This window comes from Arachis ipaensis, chromosome B7, assembly GCF_059453495.1.
Source record: "Arachis ipaensis isolate K30076 ecotype BB chromosome B7, ASM5945349v1, whole genome shotgun sequence".
In the NCBI taxonomy this organism is placed as follows: Eukaryota; Viridiplantae; Streptophyta; class Magnoliopsida; order Fabales; family Fabaceae; genus Arachis; species Arachis ipaensis.
Genome location: NC_142442.1, coordinates 209,359 through 222,686, shown reverse-complemented (window position 1 = coordinate 222,686; position 13,328 = coordinate 209,359). Strand labels below are relative to the sequence as shown.

The window sequence follows — 13,328 nt, the reverse complement described above, 5'->3', positions numbered from 1 at the left end:
TTAAACAGACTAATAAACTAATCACTAAACATACTTGATCATGAAGTTTTAGGAGTTAAAATTTTTCTTAAAAATATTGAATAATATAATATAATGATTAATTGATGCACAAAAATCCAATTGCATCCATCACTGCCTCAGGTGATAATAAAAAAGATGGCCGTACAATTACAAACATACGCATAACGCATTTAGAAATTCTAGGAATGCATTCTACAGAAGAAGACACTGATGAGGCAAATCCCTAAGCATTCATCAATAGCTACCTACTAACCTAGTGTATGTTACACTATTAGGGCTTTTCTCTAAAAAGAGAGTTACAACTCACAAATTTTGATTCTTTTCATATTTTTTTATGTATTAAAATCTTCAAGAAAATAATTGTTGAACTCGATGTTCCAATTCTATAATCCTCTATCAACAATTTTTAATTTTTAGAACAAATTATTTTTAGTTTATTATCTAACGGCATGGCGGTAATAATAATTGATTAACTAATACATTTTTGTGATAATTTAAATTATTAAACTAAAACTACCGGGTATTAAAGTTAGCAAATAATCATTATTTGCTCTTGCATTTATTTAATTTATAAATGTGGCACAATTCCGCTATTGTTGTGTGGTAGTTAAGGTAGAAAAAATTGAGATTTTATGTAAAATCGAAAAAGTAAATTAAGAACATAAAACGTAAAATTTTAACAAGATTTAAATTGTAAAATCGTTAGATTTAATATAAATTTCGTAAAATTGATAGACTCATTTAAAATCATAATATCGGAAGATTTTAAGAGTTAAATTGAGACTCTAACTATTATGGTGCTAGTAGTAATTTTCACTACTTTCTTATTGTGTTTGCTTTTGCATTTATTTATAGAATTTTTTAATAAGTATCTTAGGAAATATTGTTAAAAATATAAAATTTTAAAAAATTTAGTTAACATATATTTTAAGAATATAAATTAAAATTATTATTAATATAAATTTTAAACTTTTAGTTTAATAAATAAATAATAAATACATTAAAATTTAAATTTATATTTTTTATATAAATATTTTTAATTAATAATTTTAACTTGTACTCTTAGAACACATTCTATCTAATATAAATCTCTTTTGTTCTAACACAGATTTGTATGAGCATTAATAACGGCCCTTTCCTTAGTGGACTTGACGGCTTGACCTTTTTTAAATATAATATGTGTGATTATTTCCCTTCCAAAAGTATAATTTCGGTGCATTAGTTATAGACTTATAGTAGCGGGAATGAGAATCAGAAAAATCCTTTTTACTTCATCATCGGATATTTTAGTTCTTTCACATTTATGTGTGGATGGATGAAATAAAATATAAACATAAAAGAAAATTCAAGCCCTAATTTTTAATTAATATAATTATATTTTGGTTGGGGGTATTTTAATAAAACAAAGCCCCCTCTCCAAGGTTATTGGTTGCGGTTAGGCCGTAAACAGTCACTAAATCCGATCAATTAGAGCGGAATCTGATTACGCAATAAGAACCGCAGCAATTCAGTGAATTTGCGGCATTTTGAAAAAACGTTGGCAATTCTCCGCTATTAAGTCCCGTCTCTCTTGTATTTTATAAAAATTAATCGAGCAGTAAATAAAACAAATGCTAATGCATTTCGAAAAAAATAAAAGGTAGAATACTTTTTGAAAATTACCTTACTAGTAAAAGTAAAAAAAATTCTAAACTTTATATTCTAAATCCTAAATTTAAATTTTAAATTTAAACTATTAATATAAACTATAATAAATAAAAATTAAAATTTATTTAATTACTAAAGGATATAACACTCATTACTTAATAAATAACATTAAAAAATGAGCCGGCAAAAAAATTATCTATTCGCAATGGTTATTTGGTCCCTAAGAAAAGCTTGTATTATTATATGAGAGGCAGTTACAGTTTTGTAAGTTGGATTAATTGAATTTATTATTGTAATATCAAAAAGCAATAACAAAATTAATCTCATGATATCATACTACTAATACTTTTCTTAAGCCACTATAAACAAGTTATTCATGATAATAGAAAATTAACTAACATAAACAAATAATTTCATTAATTTTAAACACAATGAAAAGAGAACAATTGAGATGTTAGTTCCTCATCAAATAATACTATTCTTAAAAAAAAATTTAGAAATTAATTATAATATAAACTAACTCAAGTTAATTTTTTGTATTTTTAATTTTAAAATTCGAAAAATTAGGGTAGTAGGAGGTTATTTTTTTATTTTTATACTAGACCTCCTATTTAACCTTACTCATCCGTTTAAGTAAGTGTCGGGGGTTCGAATCCCACCTTGTACATACAACAATCCATTAACCAACAGCAGACCCTTAAATAGAGCTCTGATTCACGATGAATTAATCTTTAACTTGTTAGAATGGAGAATACCGTGAACATCCAGACCTCCTATTTTTTAACTAATTGACTCTAATTGACTTTAATTAACTGCACTTCTAGTTGATTTTCTAACGGAACCGTTGTTAAAAATTAAAAAAGCATCCTCACATTTATTACCTTTGTCTTTTGCATCCATTCCTTTCTCCATCCACTCAATGATGTTTTTTTCCTTCCCTCATCTTATTATGCTATCACCTTTTGCCATTTAGTAGTTATATCAATGTTCATTCACTACCCTCTCTCTTAGCTTCTTTCTCTCTCATATCCAATTTGCTTTCTTTCTCTCTTAGTAGCTTGCAATAAATTAGGGTTTCCTCTTTAAGGGGGTGTATGTGCTTCAATTCATTCTCTCTCTCCCTCTCTCTCTCTCTTTCATTGGATATTTTGTCTTGTGAGGGTAAAATAGCATAGCTTCTGAATTGAAGGATCTCTCTCTCTCTCTCTCACAAGGGAAAAAAAATAAAAGGTACTTCCCTTTTAGTTTATCTGATCAAGGAAAAAACCTATACATACATCACAAACAGGTAAAATCATGTTCATCTATATAGCTATATCTATATTGATTATTTATTTATTTATTTATTTTTTCATTATATATACATAGTTCTTCTTTTCTCTGTTTTGGATCCTTTTCAGGAATCACTGTTTAGGGCTTTAGGAAACACAGTTTTATAATTTCAGCATGAAATTATGACTTTAATTTTTTTTTTTTTTTACTTAACTACTTTGGTCATGCATCATAGCTGAATTCCAGAAGAAATTAAAGAAAAAGTGTTCTTGTCTACATGTACTATTTTGTAAGCTAAGGCTGTTTCTATGATGAATATAGAAGAAAAATAAAACAAGAGAAAATTAATTTTAAAAAAATTCAGAAATTCAACTAATTATTAATTAAATTACCGGGACAAGAAAGAATTTAGATGACATTATATATGAAGAATTCTTCAATGTTTTTCTTTTTTACTCATGAATTGAAAAGTGAAGAGAGAAAGTAAAGAAGGAAAAATATTTATTTTAAAAAAAAAGAAATTAAACAAAAATAAAGGTTGTCAAAGAAAAAGGAGGATAAGATAGTCATGTATGAAGATATATATAATATAAAACTAGTAAAGTGTGACAACTAATCCTATAAAGTCTCCAAGTATTTGTGTATTGGGGAAGGTCCTTATGGAAGATTTTGGGAGAGGTTGATTTAGGTTTATATTGTTTATAAGATCAAACTAAAACAGAATTCAAAATTTAAGTCTTTTTCTGAATTTTTTAAATATTTAAAAATGAAAAATTTGACACTTTTTCTCTTTTCTTTTTCTTAAAAAAAAAATTGTTGATTTTTACATCAATATTCAATAATAAGTAAAAGTTCAATTTTCTGATTAGGTATGATGAGAATTGAATAACCACACAAAATAAACAAATATAGAAGAAGAAAAAAAGATAAAGATAGAGTGAGATCTAATGTTTTTAACTAATTAATCAGGTTTATAACAAATTTTGAAACTGAAACTGCTTACTAGAGAGAACAAATTACTAATTTCTAATTAATTCATTTAAAAAAATTGAAAATAAAAGGACATGATTTTAATATTAAAAAAAAATCTTGAGATAATGGATATTATTTCTAACCTTTGCAATACTTTTATACCTTTAAGTTACTCAATCACCCTCCAAGCTTTTTTCTTGAATCTTGAAGAAATTAAAAAAAAAAAGAATGAGACAAATAAATTGTTGTTATATATACTCATTCCATTTTATGGAAAATCTCTTTAATTTCTCATGCAGAGAAAAATGGCATCATCAAGCTCTTACAACTCTCCATGTGCTGCTTGCAAATTCTTGAGGAGGAAGTGTTTGCCAGGATGCATCTTTGCACCTTACTTCCCACCTGAAGAACCCCAAAAATTCGCGAATGTTCACAAGATCTTCGGCGCGAGCAATGTCACCAAGCTTCTCAATGAGCTTCTGCCTCAGCAGAGGGAAGACGCAGTGAATTCCCTCGCATACGAGGCAGAAGCTCGTGTGAGAGACCCTGTTTACGGCTGCGTTGGCGCCATATCTTACCTTCAGAGACAAGTCCAGAGACTTCAGAAGGAACTTGATGCTGCCAACGCGGATCTTCTTCGCTACGCTTGCAACGAAATTCCTCCTCCACATCATCATGTCCCAACCCTAGCACCACCATTAACTCCCACAATTCATCATCAACTTACACAAAGGCACTTTGGTGGTGCAAGAATTGGCAATGATCATGGAATTGGATTTTATAGGCAATCTCCAACCACCTATTCCTTCCCTTATTCTCTTCCATGGAATGAGGACATCAATGGTGGAGGAGCAGAAGGAGGAGGTAATTTATGATCATGATGATGATCATTATGAAAACTACTATGTTTTTGCAATGTTGTGTCCATCTTCTAGGGTTGGCATAGCATGGCATGGTATGAGGGTATTATATATCTATCTATATAATAATAATAATAATTAATAAATAAATAATAAATAATTATATGGTCCTCTATATATCTATGTATGTAGCCTCTCTTGGACTCTTGTGGCTATGGTGGTAACTATTGTTTTTTCTCTAAATAATTTCATGATTTGGTGGCTTTTGAAACATGTAATTGTTTTGAAGACCTACCAATAACTTTATTTAGGTATTATATATATTATTATGAATAATAGTCTTTCTAAAATCATTTTAAGTGTAGCCTAAATAAGTTGTTATATGTATGTAGATCACATTCACATGCATATAGATAGTAATTAATTAATTAATGTATGTGTATTTATTTTAATTTGTGTATTAATTATTCAGTGTGCATGCGCATGGAGTTGACATTCTCTGTCATTGTTTATTATGATTAAGAATAAATAAATAAATAATTTTTACAAAAAAAAAAGGAGCATATATCTATATAATAATTTATATAATTAATAATATATAATTATAATAATAATGTTACTTGATTCTAAAGCCTAACTCTACGGGTTAGACACTTTGTAGTCCATGCTTACCCTATATATATTCCTGCCTTTTCATTCCCACGCTATGGTCTTATTATGGACCACCCTGTAATTTTATCCTTTTTAATTTTTATTAATTTTTTTTAACTTAGTTATTATCCCATTTGTTATGGCTTTCTTCAAAACCACTGAGTTCAATATTGTTTTTGCTTTCTCAATTACCTGAGTTGGTAATAATAATAGTGAAATTTCCTTCAGCTTAAATATACCTTATAATAGTTCTAAAATGTTTTTTTATTATTATGGTTTTTTTCATATACAAAAAACCACACATTTCTATTCATAACTATTGGATAACAAGTATAAACAATTATTTAATTAATTAATATTAATCAATTATTTCATTATTTAATTTAATTTTTTCTTTTTTCATTTAGAATTTAAAATTAAGATGTAAAGTTAGAATTTAAAATCTAGAGTTTACAATTTAAAATTAAAAAAATTAAAAAATTGATTAATTTCTCTTATTGATGTCTAAGATAATATAAAAAAAATCAAATATACATAAAATACTGATGTTTCAATAATTTTAACTATTAATTTAATTAATATATATTATATATATTTTATAATTGAGATCAACTGTTAAAACTACTGAAACAGTGATGCTCCAGTTATACTTGAAATTCTTCCTATAATATGAACTAGTTGATATATATAGAGTATGAGTGTGAGTGTGTGTGAGGGAGATATTGAAGATGATGATGAGGTTAGTGATTGTTGGAGAAAATGTCACAATCAAGGACACAGAAGAAGAAGAAGATATTGAGATTGAGTTTGAGTTGAAAGTGCAAGTTTGGGACTCAGAAGTCTCAATCTATCTCATGTGGATACAGTAGTTGGCATTGTAAAAAGTCATAGTCTTTTACATCAAAAAATCTCTTTGGGTATTGGGGATATAATATGGATCATATCATATGATATCATGAACTCAACTAACAGCAAAATTCAGCAGTGTTTTCTCTGAACTTGTGTCTCTTTCTCTCTGTTTCAAATTCCAATTACTTAGCTTCCTTTGAATTGTAGTTTTCATCATCCATTTTTTTTTAATTAAAAATAAATAATAATCTCAAGTTTTAATTTTTCCCGTGATGAGACTGAGACTTAGATCCACCACTCTCTGATTCAGGTTAATTTAATTTATTTATTTATTTATAATTAAAATAAAATGTGTGAGGAACAGTCACTATCTCATTGGATTCAATACCCTAAAGCAGTAGTAGTTCATGCTTAGGGTTTCAGCTTTTATTATTATAATATTTGTTTATTTTAATTATTTTTTGTCTCTCTTCCAATTAGAAGTACTCTAGAGCAATAGCAATAGCAATCTCTATCTTTGAAACTGTTGCTATCAACAAACAACATTGCAGTGTGTCAAACAGTGAGATATATATATACATACATAGATAGATACACAAAACCCTTTCCCTTCTCTCTCTCTCTTTCTCTTTTCATAAACTATGCAGCTACATTCACATATCTACCTACTTGCATAATAATAATAATAATAATTTTTTTAGTGTCTATAAATTTGGTGTCGAAATTGCCAAATTTATCTTTTTATAATAAATTTTAAATATTTAAAAATAATTTATTTTTATATTTTTTAAATTAAATATTAAATTTTATCTTTTTTTAATAATAGATAAATATATACTCGCACCATAGCATACACCGTTAATAATAATAAATACTGCACTAATATTTTTTTAACAATCAAGTATGCGTTTTTTATTTTATTAATTAAAAAATAATTTAAATACATAATTAATTAGTAACAACTGTATTTTTAATTAGTGTATGAATAATATTTTTTGTAATAATAATAATAAATATTATGTAGCTTTCTTATTATTAATTTTGAGAAATAACGTATTATGAGTAAATATTAAATATAGTTTGGGGATTTGAGAGGTGAAGCAATGAGATTCCTAGAAGTTTCAGTAGCAGAATTGAATTCAAAATCCAAGAAGAAAAATTATATAATATAATAGGGTTAGGGTTTAAATGAAATAAATAAAAGCAAAGGAATTGAAGCATTTACTTACAAGTTCAGCAGCATTTGCGCAAAAAAAGAAAAAAGAAAAAAAAAAAACTTTGATCTGAAAGTCTATTCCAAAAGCAAGGTGTCATTTCAATACATTCTTCAAGTGTATGTTGAAAGTTAAACAGTTTTTGTTGTATGTTGTTGTTTAATTTATTTTGGGAAAGAGAAGCAAGAAAACATTGTTCTTCAGATCATCAAATTATCCTTATTTTCTTCGTGTAAAATAAATTAAATAATAAATATTTTGACTACTTTAATTTTGTCAGCGCACACACATAGCATCACTGCCACTCTGAACAAACAGAGATCAATAAATCAGAAACATCCTCCTCAGTATATTGATGCAAACACTAAAGCTTAAATTGCTGGCAAATTTTTTTTATTAGAAAAAAATATTTGTATTTTTGTTAAAAATTGGATAATTTAGTGTAATTACATATAGGTGAATTTTATATACGCAGAGTATTAAACATGTGTTATCATTTTGATAATATGCAAAGTATGTGTTGGACACGTGTTATCATTATGGTAACACGCAAGATGTGTGTTGGACACATATCAACATTCTAATCAACACGCAGAATGTGTTAACATCTTTTCTATGTATCCACAATACTATAATACACTTCAAATATTAATATTAAACCAAAACATTATTTTCATCTTCATATTAAAAATAATTTCTGTAAATTATTTGTCTTTGTCATACAAAGTTTTTTTTTTCAATATGTTTCGGTTAAGTATAATTCTTAACAAATAGTAATCTACACTTTTTATATGATACTTTTCCGTTTTAAACTAAGTATTTTACTTTTTTTTCTTAAATTCTTATGGTATTCAGACTAAAAATTAATTTGTCATAAATTTAATTTTAGATTTGTTTAAAAATGTTTTCGTTGATTAATGAATTGCTGCATATATAAAATCGAATTTAAATTTTCGAGACTTATTTAATAAAAAAAATTGATTTAAGTATTGAAAAACTAAGTATTTTTTTTAATTCTTTATATTTATTGAAATATATATATATATATATTGATAAGATAAAATTAATTATCAAGATATACTAATTGTTTAATAAATTTAAGAAATGAAAAATTAAACCGCACTTAACTTTTCTTGAAGAAAAATACTTAGATTCCTATACAACAACAATAACAAAAAAAAATATACTTAGATTCCTAAACCTTCTTCGGCATGGTTATCAAAGACTTTTTTGAATAAAAAACTGATTGAACTCAACTAGAATTTATAATATATAAATAAATTGATAACTCTAATTGAAAGTGATTACAATTATAGAATAAAAATGATAAATATAAAATCTAAAACTAATTTTAAAACTAAACAAATCAATTTAAATATTAAACTTAATTTTTTATGACAACAAACTTATCATACATCAAGAAAAACCTGCATTTGAAGTAGAATCCTTTTAACATTGTCATCAAACCCTAATAACCAAAAAAATTAAATGAGACTTGAGTTAAAACGGAGGCAATAATAATTAATTTCGTCAAACAAAAAAAGAAATAAAGAAATCTCCTACATGAGGCTTGATGATATAATCAGTGAATACTAATTAATTTGGATTAGTTTAGTGATTAGTTTTATTGAGGCATAACTTTATATATGTGGCTTAGGATTATGGATGACCATAAGTAGGATAGAGTATAATTTTGATTCAATCCTAACTTTATCTATGGATTGAGAATAATCCAACTCCCTATTCACAAATATTCAATCTTATTCGCAGATTTTTATAAAAAAAACACTACTGTAAAAATTTATTTTGTACAAATTATGTTTCTGTGGTTGAAAACAGTTGCACGCGTGTATTATCAGTGACACTAGTATTATTAACTAATAATTTATATGATTTAAAATACAAATTTGTATTCTCTGTATAAATTTATATCTTTACTCTATAATTAATTTATTCATAAATATACTATATTATTATATAGCCTAATGAATAGATAAATTAAAGATTCAATACCAACAATACAATCATCTCACAAACAATACAATTGTCTCATAAATAATATAACTATCAAATATTTAATTTTACATAAAAAATTTTAGTTAAATTAATAACACAAATACAAATTAAATAAAATCATTGTAAGTCTATATAGTATTTTATTTACTGTAATAATACCATCACTAGTTTATAACTTCAGATATAACATTATCATTATCATTTACCGTTTAATTATTAATTGACGATCTTAACTCAAATTATAAAATAATAATAATAATAATAATAATAATAATAAAAATGAATACTCGTATGGTGTAGATGGTATGGTATGTTATGGTATGTTGGGGGATGAGGTGAGGCAGCTTTTGTGTGGACCTCGAGATCAGCAATGGGCTTGACTTTATCTTTCTTGGAATTTTTTGGTGAACCAAATCTCTTCCATCATCACAATATCTCCCCTTATTTCCGTCTAGTCCCTTTTAATTGCCTATGCAACCCGTGTTAATTATATGGAAATAAAAAGAAAATATTCAGTTTGTTCTTTGAAATTACATTTGAACGTCAATTTAGTTTTTAAAGTTTCTGCAGTAGATTTCGTTACAGAGTTAATTGAAAAATTTAGAGATTAAATTGAAATAATTGAAATTTCAAGGACTAAATTAAATCTCGAATATAATTTCAGAGACTAAACTGAGTATTTTCTTAAAAATAAATGGCTGATAAAGATAATTTTTGTAATAACGAATAAAAATACTTTTTGTGACACTTCTTCACTGTTACTAGTAATTTATATGGAAATAAATGAAAAAAATTGATGTACATAATCATCAGAGAATGAATATAAATGAGTAAGTAACAAGTAGTGTAATGAATCATAATAAAGCTAAGAGAGAGATATATACATTATTATTTTTGTGTGATGGCTCTAGCTAGCTATATGAACTGTTAAGGGTCAGGGAAAAGTGAGAATGGCAATCAGATTTTGTTGTTGTTTCTCTGAATGAATGCAATAGTTATATATACAATTTTCAGAATAATCCATCAAAATTAAACCCATCATCAATCTATCTTCAAACATGGAAAAGAAGAAAAGAGGCAGGTGAAAAATGGCAGAAAGGACAAAGAAGCTAAGAGAAGATGCATGTGAAGGTGATGGAGAGTGTTGGGGGGGGGGGTCCTATCCCCTCTTCCCCTATTCAACCAAGCCCCCACACCCAAATTCTTTATGTCCTAATAACAAAATTGACCACAATATCATGTGGTCTACAACACTTGTATCTTCTCTTCTTATATCATTGAGAAGAAAAAATAGTGAACATTCAAGTTCTTGTTATTTCTTCTAAAATCAATACTAGAAAATACCAAGTTACCGACAAATTTTTTTAGCGACGGAATTTAGTTGTCGGAATTATCAACGAAATTTGCGATGGATTTTTTGTCGGAAAAAACGAAAAAATTTGTACACTAAATATTCTTAATATTTGTACGAAAATACGGGTTATTATTAATTAATAAAATAAAAAAATATGTGTTGATTGTTAATAAAATATAATGTCATTAAAATAGTATTTATTATAAAAGAATGTACACATAATAAAATTAGTTATTTTTTTTATTGAATTTTAGTATAACTTTATTTAGACTATTAATTTTTTAATATTGAATAATGAAATTTTGTGTATTTTTCTTTTTATGAAAAAAATAATTAAGTAAATTCCAAGGTATTCAACACACCACAATTAAAAACACATCACAATTATATTAAGATAGATAGATTCTCAAATTTAAAATAACAATAGAAAGGATCCAAACATACATTTGTTTGCCTTTGACTGAAGGTCAAAAAGCAAATTATTTTTTGATGTTGAAATATCATTATGTATGTATAATTGATCCATGTTGAAATATATCAACAGTGAAAATAAGAAGCCAAAGAGGTAGCAAGCAATGTACTTTGGTTATTGGGGTGGTGTGAATATAATGAATATTGTGGTCAACAGAGACAAAGGAGTGTATTGTGAAGCTAATAGTATTTCTAGACAGTCATTGAGACAAGTATACGTGCACATGTGATGTGTCAACCTCAATTGAGTCTACCAAAAATATTCCAACTTTCAATCAATATTCAAACTCTTTCAAACACTAGTAGTGATGTAATCCAACCTCACCATTCAACATTCAACATCACCAATTCACCATAGCCATATAATAACTTCAATAGTTTTTTTGGTGACTAATAATTTCAATAGTTTAATTTTAATAGAGTGTAAAGCGATTTATATACTCGTATAATTACATTTATTTTTTTGAATGACAGTTATTTACGAGGTTAATGTAAAAAATAATTATTATTATTAATGTAACGTTACATAATTAAATGTACGTATAAAACTATTTTATACTGACATTAAAATTAAATTCATAAGTTCTAACTTCTAACCCTATAACATAACATGCACGTAATTAATTAAACATATATATAGTAAGAGAAGAATTTTAAATATTTTAAAATATTGGTGTTCTAATAATTTTAATTATTAACTTTAATCTTATATATATTTAACAATTAAAATCAGTGGAATATTAATACTATTAGGATCGGATATCTAAAATTTTTCAATGGCATATACTTACAAGTTTTTCTTTTTAAATATTAATTTAATTTGGATTAGTTAATAATACATAGAAATGAAACCACATACAAGAGAAGAAAGGGGGTAATGGCCTCCCCAACCATCAATTTTTTCTTGTAAATTATATATAAATTTTATTTTAGTCCTCTTAAAATTTATATTTTGGTCTTTAGTAATTATATATATATTTTTTGGCTCTTCGTTAAAAGTTAATCTAGCTTCGTTCCCATAATATATTTTTCCAATATGAATCAAAGCAAAACAAAGCAATGGTTTTCTTTTCTTTTCTTTTCTTTTTTTTCCCTCAATGTTAAGTGATTAAATTTTCTTTTTAGCATTACATTTAAATTAATATTTTTTAGTGAAAGTAAAATTGGGTGAAAAGTGATGATTGTAACTATATTTTTTAAAAGAGTGGACATTGTATATGATGTCTTTATTTTTTAATATTTTTTATTGCAAAAAAATAATTGTCTCTTTCCATTGAAAAACACTTTTCACTATAGTAATTAATATCCTTAAATTAGTACTAGTTAACTCTCTATCTTTCCAAACTAAAAATATTGGGTCCTAATATTCCCTTTTTTCACTTATAGTAATTATACTAATTTTCTATTTTAGAAAAAAAATATTTTTCTAATAAAATTATTAATTTAATTATAATCATTATAGAACTATTAATTCTTTATATATATAACTAGGGATAATTCTTATGTATTCCCTCAAACATTATACAGTTGCTCAGGTTAAATAGTTGACTGAATAAAGAAAAGAACAACTAGGAATATAATATTAACAAGTGATACAAAAATTGTTATATATGGGGGCATAAGAAAAAGATAGACCTAACAAATTCTTAGTAAATTAAAGTTACAATTAATTATTAGAATTTATTTCATATGCATCAATCTTTAGATCATTCTAAACTTAGTGGGACAAGTGCGCTGCCTCTAAGAATCAAGCAAACCATGCTTATGTCAGTGCATCGAATCTAACATAATTAATAAAATTAAATGAAATTAAGAGTTAATATTTTTTTTTGTTACCCACGGTATTCCCCAGCCCGACAGGCCAAAGACTAATTCGTCGCGGATCGAAATTCCATTTAAGGGTCTGTCGCTGGCCAATAAGTTGCTGCATGCACAAGACGGAATTCAAACCCCCCGACACTTACTTAAGCGGACGAGTGAGTTGACCACTCGACCAACTCA

The 13,328-nt window shown here is 26.3% G+C and overlaps 1 pseudogene across 2 annotated transcripts; it reads left to right on the top strand.

Moving 5' to 3' along the window:
* Positions 1–2,648: 2,648 nt before the first annotated feature.
* LOC107608398 (LOB domain-containing protein 25 pseudogene) lies at positions 2,649–5,138 on the top strand (annotated as a pseudogene). Of its 2 annotated transcripts, none has more exons than XR_015892182.1 (2): positions 2,649–2,956; positions 4,212–5,138. The product of XR_015892182.1 is annotated as an LOB domain-containing protein 25 pseudogene, transcript variant X1 (transcript). The 2 variants fall into 2 exon arrangements; XR_015892183.1 differs by having other exon boundaries at positions 2,649–2,898; positions 4,212–5,137.
* Positions 5,139–13,328: the final 8,190 nt, after the last annotated feature.